A 22,145-nucleotide genomic window follows, 5' to 3' on the forward strand; every position below is an offset into this window, starting at 1 on the left:
GGGAACATGGCAGTATGAAATATTATTCACTAACCATTCTCATTATTCATGTTAGGTGGAAGCAGGCTGGCATCAAAAGATCTATCTGCAGAGACTAGAGTCGTGAATAAAACTAATTAGAGCCACATTTAAATCTTTATGTAGTTTTTGTCAATTTAACAGTATGTCTGTCCTTCCCAGGACAAGTAATAGGTCTCTTAATTTTTCCACAGTTAATCACTGTAGTTCTCCATGTTGGATAATACTTGAATAATGTAAAAATCATAGGAATTTTGTTAGAGCAGTTTTTTAAGCTTCTTGCTACCTTGACAGAAGGAAAGTTAATGAATAAAACTAGCTTTACAGCTAGTATTTCAATCAGAGTTGTAGGATAGTCATAACTTCTGTTTTTAATACCATAATATACACAGTACAAAAAGGACTGCATTGCTGATTTTGAATAGGTTTTTGCAAAAATACCTTCTGAGTGACAGTGACATGTCTGCTATTAGTTATACGGGAATGAATTCAGAGTAATTCCACTGAAGTCATTGGAGTTACACTGGTGTAAACCAGAGTAACTGAGACCAAATGTGACTCACTGACTATAAAAACCAGGCAGTCAAAGTAATTGTTTCTCCATACACGTAAATTCAGGTGATCAGTGATTTTTTATTTATTAGCGACAAGAAAAATCTAACCAGTGGCATGTTTATACTTTTACAAAAACAAAAAGTATTCAGAAGACAATAAATACGCCATACAATTCCTAGTTCTTAAAAACAGGTTATGATACTCAAAGCATTTAATTAAAGTTTTTATTAATGTAAAATCACATTACCACAAAAAAAATCATCCCCCCCCCCGCACCCAAACATTATAAATTTATGAACTAAACAAGCAGAAGAAATCCAGGCTCCATTTTTAGAAACCCAAAGGCATATTTTAAAGATTCACCTAATTTGCTTCTGGAAAGGAGGTATTGCCTTCTTTTGGTCTGCTCTGCTCTCCCAGCATGGTCTTTGCAAAAGTGTTCTCTGAAGGGAATGAATGGGAATGGAGGAGAATCCCTGTATTCCCACTCCCCAAAGAACCAATGCAGCTACTGTATGGCCACTACTTCACCTATACAAAGGGGTTCTCTAGTAACAGTATGGATCCAGTTGCCCTGCCCCTTCCTCAGTCCACCACATCCTGAAAACTTACTCTGTACTACTATAGGTGGAATCTCTATGGAGAACTACTCCCTGGTGCACAATGTGTGTCCCTCACACATGGTTTCATCACACCCTGTCCTCACCTGTGAAGCAGAATAGCATCAATTCCACTTCCTTTCATGGCCTAATCTTTCCATGAAGTGGATGGGTTTATATACAGATCTGAAAACACTAATATACCAGCCACCAATCAGCAGAAAGGACACACGGAAACATAATTTGACCTGAAAAGTGTTATGAATCCACTGGGACATAGTATCAGCTTTGCCACAGGAAGCTCTGTTCAGCAAAGGGTACTGGAACTGCTAAGCAAAACAACTTTGATCACAAAACAAAAACCTGACCATTATTATTATTTTCTATAAACAGCATTCAAACAGAAGGATTCATAAGTATGAGGTTTTGACACAGACATTCTGACTAAGGTCCTGATTCAGCAAAGCACTCAAGCATGTACGTAAATCCATCCCTATCTAGAAAAGCACACACGCGGTAATTTGACTTTAGCACACACTTGAAGTTAAGTACATGCTTAACTGCTTTGTTGAATACCAGAGTGATACCAGTTTGGAATCTCCCCACAGGAGTTATATTATTCCTTGTGCTTGTGGAAGAACTGGCATGCTAGCATGACCTCTCTTGTTAAGTTGTCCTGATACAGTACACAGTTTTAAGAATGTTAAGATCTTTTTTTCAATTAACCTTTTTTTTTTCAGGTTTATGCCTGCTCTGTAAAAAAAAAGTGCATCTATTATATAGTGAAGTATTTAAGAAGATAAAATAAATTCCTCATCACTACTGGCATTGAGACACACTAGCAATGTAAATAGTCTGAATCCAGAGACAAGGAAAAACTGATTTGAACTGATGCTCATTTTATTGATTCCTGAAATTGTTTAATGAATCTAATTTCTTTAAGATATAATTCAGTTCTACAGGCACTTGATATGACATCTAAAATCCACTGATTAGTAATCATGGGTCCTTATGACTTCAGAAGAAAGTTGAGAGGTCCTTCTGTGAAGCAGGAGATTATCACCTACCTCCCTTCTGACTGATACAGTCTTTCATGAAGGGACTTGGCTGATCAGAAGCTTTTAATTCTGACATTTTTAAATAAGCTATGTTGTCAGAAAGGGAACAGGGATAAAAGTGAAGCTTTTTTGGATTTTGGTCCAGAGCCTTAAAAGTATTTAGGAGACTAACTTCCAGTGGAAATTAAGCATCTAAAACTTTTCAGGATTTAGTGCTCCCGTGTGATGCTAGGCAAATCACTTGAATCAAACATTTCACGGGTGATCACTAATTGTGTGTTCCTGATTTTCTGGATGCCTCAGTGGAGACCCTGGTCTGGTTTGTGGAAGTGCTGAGCATCCACAGCTGCAACAGAAGTCACTGGGAGCTGTGCTCTAAACATATAAAGTGCCATGTTAATGGTAAGTACTCTGAAAAACAAATTGGAAATGCAAAATTAGTGGAAACTTTTTACCTTAATCACTCAGTACCTCAGTTTGCTATCTGTAAAACTGAAATAATACCACCCACCCTCTCCTCCCAGGGGTGTTGTGAAAATAAATTCATTAATATTTGTGAAACACTTAGATACGATAGTGATGAGCACCACAGAAAAGCCATAGAAAAAAATAATTCTATCTTCAGAGGAGGGTTTGAATACTGTGCAGTAAATATGGCGTGGACGATACCGAAAAAGGAGAACAAAATATTGCCTAGCTGCTTATTAACTGAGCACTGTCCATTCTGTGCACTGATTGAACTAGGGGCTTGCTGGAAAAAATAGAATGTGATCATGTAATTACAAACTATATTGTAATGCATACACACAAAGGGGAAAACCCTAATTCTGGCACTTCCTAACTTTTGAGTGCTTGACTTTTCAGCTTTAACACAGTTATTTTAGTGTAGTTGTTTTGCATGTAATTCTGTATGAACAGTGATAAAACAGATTCAGAATAAGAAATGTTTTACACTCAGTAACAGCTTATGAATGTAGAATAGGGTAGGCGTATATTCTGTACATGGGCGGCAAGTCGTATGGGCCCATGCTCCACCAATATTCAGGAATGTGGGCTCGGCTCCACCAATATTTGGACTTATATTTTCAGAGCCATCCCATTCATAGGACAGACAGGAGCAACTGCTCCGGGCCCTGCACTTTGGGGGGCCCCATGCTTCAGGGGGATGCGGGTCTAGGGTGGCCTGGAAGGCTAGCAGGGGGCCTGGAACCAGCAACCGCAACCTTTCCTCTGCCCTGCCCAACATCTTCCTGGCCCTGCCCTGCCCCCACCCTGCCACCATTCCACCCCTTCCCCCAAACCCCCACCCCACCTCTTTCTGGCTTCCAACCCCTCCCCTGAGGGGTGGGGCAGAGCAGAGCAGGGCGGGCTGGGGCCAGGTTGCTCACTGCTGCCAGCACCAGGCCCAGTGCTAACACCCCAGGCCACCCTGGGCCCTGCATCCTCCTGAAGCGCGGGGCCCCCCAAAGTGCAGGTCCCAGGGCGGTTGCCCCGTTCTGCCCTATAGACAGGATGGCTCTGCTTGGACCCATTCTGGGCATCACCAACAATTATACAAACCTGGTGCCCATGGTTCTGTATCAGTACACTGTACAGAATGGAGATCATCCTGCTGTTTTACTTTTAATCTAGATCATTTGAAGATCACCTTATGTGTGCAGAGCATGGAGTTATAAAATGCTTCTCTATCTGCCTCTCTCCATGGAAGTACTCATTCCATCCAATGTACTTTCTTTCCCACTCTCAGACCAGAAAACCATGTTCTCCCTTTCAGGCCCTAGAATGCTATTCCTCCTATCAGATCCTCCAACTGATTGGGTTGAGCTAGGCTGTGAGATCCATTCTATCCTGCTTATTCCCTAGGCCACTTCTGCCTGAAAAATACTGGTGTCCACATGGCATAGAACCCTTTTATAATCCACAATTTCACAAGCTATTCTCAGCAACTTGGAGGTCAAACTCAATCTGAAACAGATTCATCCCACAACTGGAATTTGGCCTGGATCCAAAATCAGCAGAAAAAGTTCAGAGCCAGACTTCTGGATCCAAACAGCCTAAATTCAGGGGTGTATTGATTTAGAGTTTTGAACTCATGTTTAAAGGAGCCTATGTTATAATTCTTTGAATGTTGTAATTTGTGGCATATATCACATTGATATATGCCATCATATGATAGCAATGCCCCTCTGCCATGTACATTAGCCAAACCGGACAGTCTCTACGCAAAAGAATAAATGGACACAAATCAAACATCAAGAATTATAACATTAAAAAGCCAGTTGAAGAACATTTCAATATCCTTGCACACTCAATAACAGACTTAAAAGTGGCAATTCTTCAACAAAAAAAACATCAAAAACAGACTCCAGTGAGAAACTGCAGAACTGGAATTAATTTGCAAACTGGACACCATCAAATTAGGCCTGAATAAAGACTGGGAGTGGATAGGTCACTACAAAAACTAATTTCTCCAAACTAATTTCCCTTTACTGTTACTCACACCTTCTTGTCAATTGTTTGAAATGGGCCACCCTGTTTACATTGGGCTTGTTACCACTATGAAAATGATTTTTCCTCCCTTGGTAGTCTACCGTTGAGAATAGCCCACTTCCACTTTAATTGAATTGTCTTGTTAACACTGACCCCCCACTTGGTAGGTACATCTTTCCATGTACTGTGTATATATACCTACTTACTGTTTTTTCCACTCCATGCATCTGATGAAGTGGGTTTTACTCCATGAAAGCTTATGCCCAAATAAATTTGATATTCCTAAGCTTATCTCACTTATTTTGAGTAAATATATAAAGATTTAAAATATTTTTACGCAGGCACTGCAAGGGACAACAATCCATTTGGGGCCTCAGGCAGAGGGCTTAGAGTTTGGAAGCTGCTTTCAAAGCTTGTGCATTGTGGTAACCATGGAGACTACACACCTGTGTTCTATACAGGTACAAGAGGAAAGAGGAAGCTATGCGGGGGTGGGGGGAGTTGTGTATGTGAACTCCAAAAGATAGTATTGGGGGTAGCTGTGTTAGTCTGTATCCACAAAAACAACAAGAAGTCTGGTGGCATCTTAAAGACTAACAGATTTATTTGAGCATAAGCTTTCATGGGTAAAACACCACTTCTTCAGATGCATGGAGTGAGAATTACAAATGCAGGCATTATATAATGACACATGAAGTCAACACTGGTTCTCCACTTGTGAGGTAACTCCTTTCCCTTCATGTGTCATTATATAATGCCTGCATTTGTAATTTTCACTCCGTGCATCTGAAGAAGTGGTGTTTTACCCACAAAAGCTTATGCTCAATAAATGTTAGTCTTTAAGGTGCCACCAGACTCCTTGTTGTTTTTCCAAAAGATAAGAATTCTCCCCAAAAAAGAGCAGGCCTTGATCAAAAGTTTGCATATCCATGTCCTCAGGGATCTCGAACTACCCAGGGTTTGCTTCCAACCTGCTAATAATTGTTTGTATTAAAATCCACTGATTTGTACTGCATAGAGAATTCTCATGTGCCCTAGACTTTAGTATGAATTAAGACATTTAAGTGCTTCATATGCAATATTAAGCATTGTACATTTTAAAACAAACCATTAAGTGCTGGTTGGAGTAAAAACCTGGACTATTGGATGTTGTCAAGGACCAAAGATGAGAGTCCCTCTCTTAATCACTGGTGTCAAGGTTCCTCCCCAACTCTGAACTCTAGGGTACAGATGTGGGGACCTGCATGAAAAACCTCCTAAGCTTATCTTTACCAGCTTAGGTCAAAACTTCCCCAAGGTACAAAATATTCCACCCTTTGTCCTTGGATTGGCCGCTACCACCACCAAACTAATACTGGTTACTGGGGAAGAGCTGTTTGGATGCGTCTTTTCCCCCAAAATAATTCCCAAAACCTTGCACCCCACTTCCTGGACAAGGTTTGGTAAAAAGTCTCACCAATTTGCTTAGGTGACTACAGACCCAGACCCTTGGATCTTAAGAACAATGAACAATCCTCCCAACACTTGTACCCCCCTTTCCTGGGAAATGTTGGATAAAAAGCCTCACCAATTTGCATAGGTGACCACAGACCCAAACCCTTGGATCTGAGAACAATGAAAAAGCATTCAGTTTTCTTACAAGAAGACTTTTAATAAAAATAGAAGTAAATAGAAATAAAGAAATCCCCCCTGTAAAATCAGGATGGTAGATACCTTACAGGGTAATTAGATTCAAAAACATAGAGAACCCCTCTAGGCAAAACCTTAAGTTACAAAAAAGATACACAGACAGAAATAGTTATTCTATTCAGCACAGTTCTTTTCTCAGCCATTTAAAGAAATCATAATCTAACACGTACCTAGCTAGATTACTTACTAAAAGTTCTAAGACGCCATTCCTGGTCTATCCCCGACAAAAACAGACTATAGACAGACACACAGACCCTTTGTTTCTCTCCCTCCTCCCAGCTTTTGAAAGTATCTTGTCTCCTCATTGGTCATTTTGGTCAGGTGCCAGCGAGGTTACCTTTAGCTTCTTAACCCTTTACAGGTGAGAGGAGCTTTCCCCTGGCCAGGAGGGATTTCAAAGGGGTTTACCCTTCCCTTTATATTTATGACAACTGGCCTAACACACCACCGGAAAGTATCACTCTTTAGCATTGAATATCACTCTTTGGGGCTGTAAATCTCACTTTTGAGGACAGCAAAACCTTGTCATCTCTGAGAGTCATTTTTGCTTAAGAGAAATTTCCTTATTATTCTCCACTGTTTCCAATTCTTCTTTCCCTGTGAAAGTGGTTGAAAGGGTTGTGTCAGAGCATCTGAAAGACCGTATGTTAGTCATCATTTTATGAGAACTGATGATTTGTCTTATACCTGTGCTACTGTCCTTGTCTAAATGATTCTGCTGCCACATCTGTTTAAATATGTTAGATTGGTTGCCATTATTGTTGCTATTCGTCATTGGCTTCTTTTAACTGTCCTCAGACATTTTGTATTTAACTTATCCTAGTTTTAATTATTGACTGGTATACCTCAAACATTTCAGAGTTTGGGTTTGAAGAGGAGACACATCTAAAACTCTGCATGCCTACCAAACTTATTACATCTGAAAAATTGGGTTAAAAAAATTGAGTGGACAAGAACTTCTCCAGTGTTTACATGTTTGTTTGTTTGACAATTCCACTCTGATCCAAATCACAAGTTGAAAAGCATTTATATGAACATTTCACAACCTCAGAAATGCTTCACTTCAAATTTAGTTCTAAACCTGAGCAAACTCTTAGCAGGGTAGTGGAGGTACTTTTTCTTTTTTTTTCCTGAAGCAATTCACCCATCCCAAGTTCTAATCTTCGTTATCCAAATGCTGCTAGTTTGCTATTTGGAACAAATGCTTCTCTAATTTCTATCCCATTTAATTAGGTGAGACTTCTTCTCCTTTACCCTCCATTTTAGGTCCCGTATTCATCATTTTCTGCAAATATCTTTTCAGACATTATCAGCCAATCTATTCATCCTGATGAAAGGTTTCGGGAGGCCTCCGAGGGAGTAGATATGGCACCCGAGGAGCACTAGCAATGAAGGAGTCAAGCAGGAAGCCATCATACCCACTTTTCCATGGAGCACTGTTTTATGGTAGCTTTCTCTACACTGCTCCCAATGGGTGGGGGGCTTGCTGGCAGGCACACAGCAAGTATGCAGATTAATCTGACCACAGTCATTTTATGGTGGGGGAGCACAGGGATTGCAGGCCGCTATGACATAATTTTTCTGCTATTCAGTGGCCTGGCATGGAAGGATAATTTTGACCCTCCTCCCAGAACCCATTGAAATTCTTGTGCAAGCCCATTTGCTTGAGTTTTGTTCAGATTTCAGGATGTGGCTTGACTGGACAACATTGTTATACCAACAGAGATTTACTTTACTTCTTTAGCTTATCCCATTAAGGTATTCTCACTTCTCATCACACTTTGATTAATTGTATGTGTGAAAGCAAGTGAAGATTAATGCTGAAAAAATGAGATATAAGAACTCAGCCTTTTGAAGCTTTGCCCTGCTGATCATCTATTACATGAGGACAAAATCAGTGGCCTGAACAACATAAAAGAGTGACTGACAGATTTATGCGCGGGCCGGGCCACCACTTCCCACAGCACTCATTGGCCAGGAACGGCAAACCTTAGCCCCTGGGAGCTGTGAGTGGGTGTACCTGCGGATGCTCAAGTAAGCACAGTGTCTCGTGGCCTGCCAAGGGCTTACCCTGAACAAGCCGTGAACCAAGTTTGGGAACGCTAGCCCTAAAGTATGACAGATGTAGCATGCTGTATCAATGAAAAGTATTAATATTGGTATTGTTGATTCAATTTGGCTGCCTGAGAATCATTTTTTAAAATACTAGCTGCCTGTTCTACTTTCTTAGTATTATTACCAGTAGATTGCAAAACCATTCACTGAAGTCTGATAAGGAAATGGTGTTTTGTAGTTTCTGTGCTTGATTACTGGAACTCTGCTGGCATCTTTGATAAGGCTCTCCAATATTTGCAGATGGTTCAGAATGCTGTTACCGTGGCCTGAGGTAGGCAATCAAGGTATATCAGTGCTAGTTGGTAATCAGTTCACTGAATCCCTGTTAAGCAATGTATTGACTTTACATTGCTCCATTGGCCTATAAATCATTATTACATAGTGTTGATTGTTCCTTCATACTTAACTGATCTGCTCTCTTGCTGCACTTTTTAACTCTTAAACATCAGCAGGTGCCAGTTTTCTTATCATTCATATTATCATTAACATTACAGCAGTGCATATGATGCTGTTAAGATTGGGACCTCCTTGTGCTGGGAATTATACATACACATAGTAAAAGACAGTTCCTGCCTGAGAGTTTATAATCTAAATAGAAAGGCAGACAAAGAATGGGAGAAAAGAAGTATTTACTGAAGGGAAACTGAGGCAGAGAGAGATTTAAGTACATCGTACAAGGTTACACAAAAATTCTGGAGGAGAACTAGGGATTAAACCCAGATTTCCTGAGTCCCAGTTCATCTCATTAACCACAAGACCATCACTCCTCTTGTTTGGAGTTACAGTTACATGACTTCAGTGAGATAACTAGTGATGTAAGGTTTTATTCAACATGAGTAGGAGATCACAGTCTGCCCCTTGGGTTTAGAACTAGGAGCTGAAGTATTAATGTTCCAACCTTTGTGACATTTCAGCTTTATGACCTTTGAATTTGTTTATCTCCAGTTTCAACCCAGAAATCCAGCCCCTTCCACCCAAAAGTCTCTCTTTTTCTAACTAGCATTTGGGAGTAATGTACAATAAACAATAATAATAGTCTAACTTATTCATTGTGCTTTCTGATGCCTGAATGATGAACATGGTAGACATATATAATTTTAAGGTCCAATCCTGCTCCCATTGAAGTCAACTGCAAATTTCTATTGACTTTGATAGCCTAGGACCACCCCCTTGTAGTACAGGAAGTAAATTACTTTTATTATTTTTTTATTTGGTCAAATATTGACATAAAACTTTTAAAATAAGTATATCCCACTGCCAAGACTGACTAGATTGGGTGGTCCCTTCCAGAGCCCATATATACTGTGCTGCCTTATAAACAACAAGTAAGTAATCAAATTGAATAAAGTTAAACTCTTGCATTCCTGCTGCTCTGCTGCAGCTTTGTACTGTGAAGCCTTCAGGCACTGGTTTGAGGGAGTACAAACATTGGCTAACTGAGGCACTGCCAACAGGCATCCCGAAGAAAAACAATGCTGAACTCCTGCCTCTCCATATCCTGCTGCTCCTCTCCAGCCTCAGGCTGCAATGCCATTTCCAACACTGATTTTGAGCAATACACAAAAGATGAAAATCAAAATGTAATATATTCTTAAATAGATAGTTATTTCCAGAGGCCATATCTCAAAATTAGTTCAGGACTTAACTGCGCCAGCAAATCTCATGTATAGATGTGTGTGAAGGCAGAAGTATCACTAACAGTTACACTGCCAATGTAGCCAAGCTCTCCTACCCAATATAAGGCTTAACCTTAGGCCCACTCATGCATGTGCATAACTTTTCTTGTGTGAATAGCCCTGCTGAAATCAAAGGGAGGGACAACTAATGTGAGTAAACCAATACACATTTAACTCGAGCTAGGGGAAATTGTTTTTTATCATTAAAAATATTGAAAAAAACTGTTTTAAACTTAAATGAACAACTTTCTGGAAGATCTTCATCTTGGTGAAATTATCTGGGTTATCTAAAAATGTTCAGTTTTCAGATTTTTCCCTCTTTTCCTATTTTGCTCCTATTTTCCTCCCTTTCCAATGGAGAAATAGAAAAATGCAAAATATTTTCTGTAAAAGATTTCAAATGAAATAAAAAGGGTTTGTTTCGTTTGAGATTTTTTTAACAATTCTGCTTTTCAATGAAAGAAAAACTGTTTTTTTTTCCTATCAGCTCAAATGTCTGTAGGATTAGGCCCTCAAAGACATGACTGCCGCCCTGATAAACTGTTATTTTTAATGTTGCTGTTCTTGTGTTACCTCATTTTAGCTTTTTCTAATTCCATCAGAAGAACTGTAAAAAACCAAATCTCCATATCAGGCTAAATTCTCAAAGAGATACAAGAAAACAATCAATGCAATTCATCACTTGTGGATGGACAACTATATTTACATTTTCAGCATGAGGTGCTGAAGTGTACAATGACATTGTATGCCTCAATGAGACCACAGAAACAGAATAGCAGACTCGGTGATGGTCATCTATTTAATCATAAAAAGTTATCAAACCTGTTCCTGTGATAAAAGGGGCATGAGTGCAATATATTTATTTTTAATACAGTGCCATCTCTAGAAAACTCAATAATAATGGAGGATTTCAACTATCCTCATATTGTCTGAGTACATTTCACCTCCAGGATAGGAGGCAGAGATAAAGTTTCTTGACTTAGTTGCGGTTGGTCCTGCTTTGAGCGGGGGTTGGACTAGATGACCTCCTGAGGTCTCTTCAAACTCTAATCTTCTACGATTCTTCTATGATTCCGTGACACAATTCTTGATTTATTCCTAAGTGGAGCACAGAATCTAGTCCAAGAGGTGAATGTTGATGAACCACTTGATAATAGCGACCATCATATAATTAACTTTAACATCCCTGTAGTGGGGGGACACCAAAGAAGCACACCACAGTAGCATTTAACATCAGAAATGGGAACGACACAAAAATGAAGAAGTTAGTTGAAAGGGACAGTCCTAAAAGTGAAATGCCTTCAAGTTTCATGGAAAATTTTCTAATTCATCATAATAGAAGCTCACATCAAATGTTTACCCCAAATTAAAAAATAATAATTATAAGAGGACCAAAAAAGTGCCACCATGGCTAAATAACGAAGTAAAAGAAGAGGTTAGAGGCAAGAAAGCATTCTTTAAAAAGTGGAAGTTAAATTGTACCGAGGAAAACAGAAAAGAGTATAAACTCTGGCAAGCATAATTACGCAGACCAAAAAAGAATTTGAAAAGCAACTAGCCAAAGACTCAAAAACTAACAGAATTTTTTTAAAGCACATCAGAAGCAAGAAGCCTGCTAAACCATACAGGTGCTAAAGGAGCATTCAAAGGAAATGAGGCCATTGCAGAGAAACTAAATGAATGTTCTGCATCAGTCTTCACAGCAAAGGATCACAGAATCATAGAATCATAGAATATCAGGGTTGGAAGGGACCTCAGGAGGTCATCTAGTCCAACCCCCTGCTCAGAGCAGGACCAATCCCCAACTAAATCATCCCAGCCAGGGCTTTGTCAAGCCTGACCTTAAAAACTTCTAAGGAAGGAGATTCCACCACCTCCCTAGGTAATGCCCTACTTATCGATCACATCCCTCGATCTACTGGCAATGCCCCTACTTATACATCCCAAAATGCCATTGACCTTCTTGGCAACAAGGGCACACTGTTGACTCATATTCAGCTTCTCATCCACTGTAACCCCTAGATTCTTTTCTGCAGAACTGCTGCCGAGCCATTCAGTCCCTAGTCTGTAGCGATGCATGGGATTCTTCTGTCCTAAGTGCAGAACTCTGCACTTGTTCTTCTTGAACCTCATCACATTTCTTTTGGCCCAATCCTCTAATTTGTCTAGGGCCCTCTGTATCCTATCCCTACCCTCCAGCGTATCTACCTCTCCTCCCAGTTTAGTGTCATCTGCAAACTTGCTGAGAGTGCAATCCACACCATCCTTCAGATCATTTATGAAGATATTGAACAAAACCGGCCCCTGGACCAACCCTTGGGGCACTCCACTGGATATCGGCTGCCAACTAGACATGGAGCCATTGATCACTACCCATTGAGCCCGACAATCTAGCCAACTTTCTATCCACCATGTAGTCCATTCATCCAGCCCATACTTATTTAACTTGCTGGCAAGAATACTGTGGGAGACAGTGTCAAAAGCTTTGCTAAAGTCAAGGGACAACACATCCATCGCTTTCCCCTCATCCACAGAGCCAGTTATCTCATCATAGAAGGCAAATAGATTAGTCAGGCATGATTTGCCCTTGGTGAATCCATGCTGACAGTTCCTGATCACTTTCCTCTCCTCTAAGTGCTTCAGAATTGATTCCTTGAGGACCTGCTCCATGATTTTTCCAGGGACTGAGGTGAGGCTGACTGGCCTGTAGTTCCCAGGATCCTCCTTCTTCCCTTGTATATTCCTGTTTTTGTGTCTTTTTGTAACTTAAGGTTTAGCCTAGAGGGATTCTCTATATTTTGAATCTGATCACCCTGTAAGGTATTTACCATCCTGATTTTACAGAGGTGATTCTTTTACTTTTTCTTTAATTAAAATTCTTCTTTTAAGAACCTGATTGCTTTTTCATTGTTCTTAAGATCCAAGGGTTTTGGTCTGTGTTCACCTATGCAAATTGGTGAGGATTTTTATCAAGCCTTCCCCAGGAAAGGGGGTGTAGGGCTTGGGGGGGATTTTGGGAAGAAAGACGTTTCCAAGTGGGCTCTTTCCCTGTTATATTTGTTAGATGCTTGGTGGTGGCAGCAATGAAGTCCAGGGACAAAAGGTAAAATAGTTTGTACCTTGGGGAAGTTTTAACCTAAGCTGGTAAAAATAAGCTTAGGGGGTTTTTCATGCAGGTCCCCACATCTGTACCCTAGAGTTCAGAGTGGGGAAGGAACCTTGACAACAGTACTCTAGTCATGTGAGTTTTCCCACCAAGTCTCTGTTATTCCAATCACATCACAATTCCTTGACTGTGCCAGGACTTCCAGTTCTCCCTGCTTGTTTCCCAGGCTTCTTGCACTTGTGTATAGGCACTTGAGATAAATCGCTGTTCACCCTGCTTTCTTAGTATGAGGCAGGAGCCCTCCCCTCTCATGCTCTCCTGCTCTTGCTTCCTCCCGGTATCCCACATCCCCATTTACCTCAGGGCTTTGGTCTCCTTCCCCCGGTGAACCTAGTTTAAAGCCCTCCTCACAAAGTTAGCCAGCCTGCTTGCGAAGATGCTCTTCCCTCTCTTCGTTAGGTGGAGCCCGTCTCTGCCTAGCACTTCTCCTTCTTGGAACACCATCCCATGGCCTTCTCTCCTATACCACCTGCGTAGCCATTCGCTGACTTCTACGATTCAACGGTCTCTACCCAGGCCTTTTCCTTCCACGGGGAGGATGGATGAGTACACCACTTGCGCCTCAAACTCCTTTATCCTTCTTCCCAGAGCTACGTAGTCTGCAGTGATCCTCTCAAGGTCATTCTTGGCAGTATCATTGGCGCCCACGAGGAGAAGCAGGAAGGGGTAGTGATCCGAGGCTTGATGAGTCTCAGCAGTCTCTCCGTCACATCGTAAATCCTAGCTTCTGGTAAGCAGCAGACTTCTCAGTTTTCCCGGTCAGGGTGGCAGATAGATGACTCAGTCCCCCTGAGAAGAGAGTCCCCGTCCACCACGACCCACCTCCTCTTGGGAGCGGTGGTCATGGAACCCCCATCCTTAGGACTGTGCATCTCATGCCTTCCAATCAGCGGAGTCTCCTTCTGTTCCCTTCCCTCAGATGTATCATCTAGTCTACTCTCCGCATTAGTACCTCTGGAGAGAACATGAAAACAGTTGCTTACCTGTATCTGCATTGCTGGTACATGGACACTCCCTTTTCTTCTTCTGGAGGTCACATGCTGCCAAATTTCTTCACCGTCCTCCTGTCCCCACTGTGTAGCCTGCTCTGAATTTTAAGAACACTGTGTCCGTAGAAGCATATCCTGACGTCTGTCCAGGAAATCTTCAATTTCTCTTATGCAACGCAGGGTCAATACTTGTTTCTCCAGACCTTGAACCTTCTCTTCCAATATGGAGACCAGCTTGCACTTTGTACAGACAAAGTCACTTCTGTCCTGTGGAAGAAAGACAAACATGGCACATCCAAGGCAGGTCACAACAGCTGAACACTCCCCATCCATATTACCATCCTACGAACTTCCTCAGGAGTTGTAGTGACTATTCAGAGAAGCTGGCAAGATGTAAGCCTCAGAGGGCTTTCCCTGGGTGAACTCCCAATCAAACTCCCTCTGTTAGCCTCTCTGCTGTTCACCACTCAGCTGGTTCGCAGCTGACTGGCTTTTTATAACAGTCAGGCCCACTCAGGGCTCACCTGGAACAAAGCACTCCCAATTCACATTTTTCAAACAACCAATCAAGCACACGGTCAAACTGTCCCCACAACAGACACTCAGATACTCACCAACACAGCCTCCCTAATGCAGCCCTTAGCATACCTCCTCTCAGACAGATCCCAGGCAAACTCCCTCTGTTAGCCTCTCTGCTGTTCGCCGCTCAGCTGGTTAGCAGCTGTGAGAGAGAGATGTGAGAGAGATTCCCACACCTGAGCCGTTCCTTTTTAAGTAACAAATCTGAGGAATTGTCCCTACTTGAGGTGTCATTAGAAGAGATTTTGGAACAAATTGATACATTAAAGCGTAATAAGTCACCAGGACCAGATGGTATTCACCCAAGAGTTCTGAAGAAACTTAAATATGAAATTTCAGAATTACTAACTGTGGCATGCAACCTATCTTTTAAATCAACTTCTGTGCCAGATGACTAGAAGATAGCTAATGTGACAACAATTTTTTAAAAAGCCTCCAAAGGTGATCCTGGTAATTACAGTTCGATAAGCTTAACTTCAGTACTGGACAAACTGGTTGAAACTATAATAAAGAACAGAATTATCGGACACATAGATGAACATGATTTATTGGTGAAGAGTCAACATGGCTCCAAGAAAGGGAAATCATACCACACCAATCTATTAGATTTCTTGTAGGGGGTCAACAAACATGTGACGTGTGTGATCCAGTGCATATAGTGTACTCACACTTTCAGAAAGCCTTTGACAAGGTCCCTCACCAAAGGCTCTTAAAGTAGGCAGTCATGGGATTAGAGGGAATGTCTTCTCCTGGATTAGTAACTGGCTAAAAGGAAACACAGGGCAGGAATAAATGGTCAGTTTTCCAAATGGAGAGAGGTAAGCAGAACCGAGGGACCAGTACTATTCAACATATTAATAAATTATCTGGAAAAAGGGGTAAATAGTGGAGTAGCAAAATTTGCAGACAATACAAAATTACTCAAGACCGCCAAGAGTTACAAAGGGATCTCACAAAACTGGGTGATGGGGCAATAAAATGTCAGATGAAATTCAGTGCTGATAAATGCAAAGTATTGTGCACTGGAAAACATAATCCCAACAATAAATAGAAAGTGCTGTTACCACACAAGAAAAGATCTTGGAGTCATTGTGGATAATTCTCTGAAAACATCCACTCAATGTGCAGCAGCAGTCAAAAAAGCTATCAGAGTATTAGGAACCATCAGGAAATGGATAGATAATAAGTTAGAAAATATCATAATGCCTCCATATAAATCCATGGTACACCCACATCTTGAATAATGCATATAGATTTGGTCACCCCATCTCAAAAAAGATATATTAGAGTTGGAAAAGGTACAGAGAAGGATAACAAAAATGATTAGGGGTATGGAACAGCTTCCGTATCTTCTGCAGTTTCCACAGTATGCATCCGATGAAGTGAGCTGTAGCTCACGAAAGCTCATGCTCAAATAAATTGGTTAGTCTCTAAGGTGCCACAAGTACTCCTTTTCTTTTTGCGAATACAGACTAACACGGCTGTTACTCTGAAACCTGTCATTAAAAAGACTGGGACTTAAAGAGATGACTAAATGGGACTATTGTAAAAGTCTATAAAATCTTGAGTGGTGTGGAGAAAGTGAATAAGGAAATGTTATTTACTCCTTCACATAACAGAAGAACTAGGGATCAACCAATGAAGTTAATAGGCAGCAAGTTTAAAACAAACAAAAGGAAGTACTTCACACAATGCACAGTGAATCTATGGAACTCATTGCCAGGGAATGTTGTGAATGCCAAAACTATAATGGGGTTCAAATAAGTTCACGGAAGATAAGTCCATGAGTGGCTATTACCAGGATGGTCAGAGATGGAACACCATGTCCCTAGCCTATGTTTGCCAGAAGCTGGGAGTGGACAACACTCGATGATTGCCTGTTCTGTTCATTCTCGCTGAAGTACCTGTCATTGGCCACTGTTGGAAGACAGGATACCAAGCTAGATGGACCATTGATCTGACCCAGTATGGCCAGTCTTTTGTTCTTATGTTCTATGGCCAAGTCTAATTGTGCTATATGTTTCCATAGGTACAGATGCCTTGTCACAAACCTTCATCTGCAAGATACGAAGTTCCATTTCTACAGCTTGTCCTTTTCTTTTTCTTCAGATTCACCTGCCTGTATCTAGCTGGAATATCTAAATATTATAGATGAGAATTTTCTAACTCAAAAGGTGTTGTATCCAATCTGGCAGAATTCCACATTAGAACTCATCTTGACAGATAGAGAGGAATTGATCACAGAACTAAGCATGCACGGTAGCTTAGGTACATGATCGTGAGTTGATGACATTTATAATATGCAAACAGAATAAGGTCCAAAACAGTATAAAACAACTGTGAACTAAATCATCTGGGATGAAGAATTTAATCAGAAAATGTGATATTGAGAATTGTTTAAGAATACTTCACTAGATGCCCAAAAAGACATAATCAACAAAGAAGTCTTGGTTAAAAAACTGAACTGATTTAGAGGGAAAGTGCAGACAGCTGGAGAAAACAAGAGAGAGAATGGAAGAAAAGGAAAGTTGATAATAATGAATATAAATCAGAAGTTACGTATTAGTAAAAAATTGATAAAGGAAACAAACGGATACAAGAAGAAATCTATGGGCAGCAGAATTAAAGACACTAAGAAGGAGTTTTTTAAGTACATTAGAAATAAAGAGGATCCTTACAATGGTATCAGTCTATTATTAGATGGAAATAGTAGAAGAATTACCAACAATAATGCAGAAAAGATGGAAGTGTTCAATAAATATTTTGTTCTGTATTTGGAAAAAAATATATCGTTATATCATATGATATGCTAACACTTTTTACATACTACTAGTATCTCAAGAGGATGTTAAACAGCAGCCACTAAAGTTAGACATTTAAAAATCAGCAGGTCCAGATAACTTGCAATCAAGAGTTTTGAAGGAGTTGGCTGAGAAGCTTGCTGGACTGTTAATGTTGATTTCCAATATGTCTTGGAACACTGTGGAAGTTCCAGAAGACTGGAAGAAAGCTAATGTTGTGCCAATTTTTAAAAAGGCAACACCATGCTAAAAGTGTTAGACTGACAGGCTTATAATTAGCTAATTATGACCTAGCTAATTATAAGCCTGTCAGTCTAACATCATCATGGACAAGATAATGGAGCAGCTGATATGAACTCAATTAATCAAGAATTAAAGGAGGGTAATATCATTGATGCCAAATCAACCTGGGTTTATGGAAAATGGATCGTGCAAAATTAACTTGATATCTTTTTAGATGAGATTACAAGTTTGGTTGATAAAGGTAATAGTGTTGATGTAATATTCATAGTCTTTTGTACGGTGTTTAACTTAGTACCAACAGCATTTTGTATGAAAAGTCTAGAGTGATATAAAATTAACATGGTACACATTAAATGGATTAAAAACCGGTTTAGGTCTCAAAGTATATTTGAAAAGAGGGAATCATCATCAAGTGAGCATGTTTCTAGTGTGCTCCCACAAGGATCCCTTCTGGGCCCTACATTATTTAACATTTTTGTCAATGACCTGGAAGAAAAATATAATCATCACTAATAAAATTTGCAGATGGCACAAAAATTGGGGAAGTGGTAAATAATGAAGAAAACAGGTCACTGATACAGAGCAATCTGGATTGGTTGGTAAGATGGGTACAAACAAACAATATGAGTTTTAAAAGTATGGTTAAATGTAAATGTTGATACCTAGGAACAAAGAATGTAGTCCATATTTACATGACTGGGAACTCTATCCTGGGAAGCAGTGACTCTGAAGAAGATTTAGGGCTGTGGTCGATAATTGGCTGAACATGAGTTCCCAGTGTGACAGTGTGGCCAAGAGGGCTAATGCAATTCTTGGATGCATTTAAAAAGGCGAATCTTGAGTAGGAGTAGAGAGGTTATTTTACCTCTCTATTTGGCACTGCTGTGAGTGTTGCTGGAATACTGTGTCCAGTTCTGGTGCCCACAAGTCAAGAAGGATGTTGATAAATCGGAGAGGGTTCAGAGAAGAGCCACATGAACGATTAAAGGACTAGAAAACCTTCCTCATAGTCATAGACTCAAGGAGCTCAGTCTTATTTACCAAAACAAAGAAGGTAAAGAGGTGACTGGTTTACCGTCTATAAGTACCTACATAGGGAACAGGTACTTGAAAATGGGCTCTTCAATCTAGCAGAGAAAGGTATAACACAATGGCTGGAAATTGAAGCTAGACAAATTCAGATTGGAAATAAAGCCATAATAACCACCAATGGAACAATTTACCAATCAATGGTCACAGTGGATTTTCCATCACTGGCAAGTTTTAAATCAAGATTGGGTGTTTTTTCTAAAAGATGTGGTCTAGGAATTATCTTGGAGAAGTTCTATGACCTGTGTTGTACAGGAGGACAGACTAAATGATCACAATAGACCCTTTGGCTTTGGAATCTATGAACACTATATGATCAGTAAAGCTAAGATTTTTGTCATGGATATTTTTAGTAAGTCACGGACAGGTCACAGGCAATAAAGAAAAATTCACAGAAGCCCGTGACCCGTCCCTGACTTTTACTAAATATAGCCATGATAAAATGGGAAGGGGCTCCTACTACCTGTGGGTGCTCAGAGCTCCAGGGTCCCTCTAACCTCTGTGGTGGCCAGGAGCTTCGGGGATCCTCCTGTCCCCCGGTGGAGGCTGGAAGCCACCGGGGTCCCCCTGCCCCACCATGTCGACAGGGAGCCACTGGGGTCCCTCTGCCCCCTCTGCTTTGGTGTCGAGCTGCCGGGATCTCCCTGCCCTGCTGTGGAGGCTGGGGAGCTGAGGGGGTCCCCCTGTTGCCCGCAGCAGCTGGGAGCTGTGGAGTACCTCCTGTGCCTATAGTGGCTGAGAGGTGTGGGGTACCTCCGCTGTCCATGGCAGCTCAGAGTTTGGGGGCCTGCTGCCTCAGGCACCGGGGGTACCTCACAGCTGCCTGCCACTGCGGATGCGGCGGGACCCTGCAGCTCCCAGCCACCAGTGCTGAAGTCATGGAGGTTTTTCGAAGACACGGATTCCATGACTTCCATGACCGCTGTGACAAAATCATAGCCTTAATGATCAGCAAACAATATAGGCTGTGTATTAGTGTGTAACTTTGTAAACAAAATACCTCAGTACACAGGGCCCTCATAGCGTAAAATAGTATAGAAGAGGGCAGGTACCCCACTAGTCTACTCGGAAGTTTCACAAGAGGAGAGGAACATGCTGAAGTAATGCTCTTCCAGGTGTTGCGAAGCTCTTACATGTATGTCTTAAAATATTCTTTGGGATTGAGCCTCTCAGTTTTCTGTGTGCTTGGAATGAAGTTGCAGGGCTGGCAAAAGTAGATTATAAAATGCAAATTTTGCTTTTCCATTACTGAGAAAAGCTTTCTGCCTTTTCCACTAAAGCAGCAAAGAGCTCAAATGTTATGTGTTTATGTTAAATGTGACGATCTCCTTTCTGAGCCTAATAAGCCTGAACCTAATTAAATTTAAACAGAAGTGGAAGACAGAAGGGACATTACACATAACCAAACTGCCAAACCTCAACCAAATAAGAGAAATCTAAATTAAACTGGATGAAAGGCAGCTTTGTTCATCCCTAAACACTAGTACCTACTCACAAAATAGTTTTCTACTAAATTCATCAAAGAGATTGTAATGATGCCAAATCCAGATACACTAGGACATATATACTTGACTAAACTGAGACAAGAAATGGAGGATTTTTAACAGAAATCACATCAACAATAACACCACATAAGGGTATCATGATTAACATTATTATAATGGATACCAAATGAATTCATAACGATTGGGCACTTATTTTAAAGTATCACCAGAAACTCTTTAGCAATCGACTGCCACAAAAGCACAAATGCAAAAATGTGTCATATACAACAGATGTCCTAGTGCACAATGAAAAAAAAAAGAAAGCATAAATTGCTTACATCATAGCTATCCCCCTGGTAACCCACCACACCACAGGGTTTTAAACTTCAGTCGAATCCTTATATGTCTTCTGAATTAAAAAAAATCACGTGATAAAACACCTTGAGTGACATTATTTGTTCAATAAAGAGACAAGAAAGGCTATTGATTATGCCAGAGTGCAAGAAATGGCTTCCCCTAAGCAAGCAACCATACCTTCTTAGCTACTAGAATCAGCTGCCTGTAGCAGACTGTTACCCATTAGTTCCTGCCAGGTCTTAGTTCTATATTACTAGAACCTCCCACCCCTCTGGAGGCAAAGTGCAGCAATGGAAGTTTCTGGGTATTTCCAGCGGGAACGACAAATGCCAGGAAGCAGTTTCCAGCCCCCTTCATGATATCGGGTTTCAGTAATAATAATTGCTGACAGAGGCCACCCCCACTTGTTCTGTTGGGGGAAACACAGTTTCATCTTGGTCCTCATTCAAGGACAAAGTTTTAAGGATAGACCCTCAGCTGGTGTAAATCATCCTGGCTTCACTGAAGTCAGTATCAGCTTTGTGCTAGAAGGAAACCAAAAGTTGCATGATGGAAAGATGCTATGATTGCCTCCCCTTAGCTCCTTTTACCTGCTGCCACTACCCACTTAAAAAGTTTGTTCAGATTCTAGAGATACTACTGGTTCAAGCTGTGTTCCCCATTTTAAGTATAGGAATATCTCTGAAATCGAGAATATCTCCTTAACTCAAATGAACTTTTAAAGGGCACCTTCTGTGTTGCCTTTAAGTGTTCACTTCAATAAGGTTGTAGTCTTTAGGCGTCTTTCTGCATAAATGTTTATGTGTGCATTGGCTTCTGTTCTGAGCAAAATGTTTAAACACATTCATCTAAGTGTTATAAATGCTATTTAGGATAAAGCAGCTGTTTAACTTAAACCCCTACCACTGCCATCTGAATGCATCACCTCTGAGGCATGCTTAAAATCCCCAAATGTACATTAGTGGAGACTGGAACCCAGTATCCCAGAGCTCTCTCTTGGTAACAGAAAGCATTATCACTAGGCCACTAGACTGGTTCCATAGGTTGTTATTAAAATATTGTAAAGGGAAATAGCCAGTAATAGAATATAGGTAGAAAGTACTATAGATAAGCTCCTGCTGCCACTCTTGTCAATAAGAGTTTGGCGTTGACTTCAATTAGGCCAGGATTTCGTGCTGCATCTGTAATGCTGGTGGCATTATTATGAAAACAAGTTTCAAAGTAATTAATAAGCAGT

Source organism: Lepidochelys kempii, chromosome 3 (genome assembly GCF_965140265.1).
Source record: "Lepidochelys kempii isolate rLepKem1 chromosome 3, rLepKem1.hap2, whole genome shotgun sequence".
NCBI classification, from domain to species: domain Eukaryota; kingdom Metazoa; phylum Chordata; order Testudines; family Cheloniidae; genus Lepidochelys; species Lepidochelys kempii.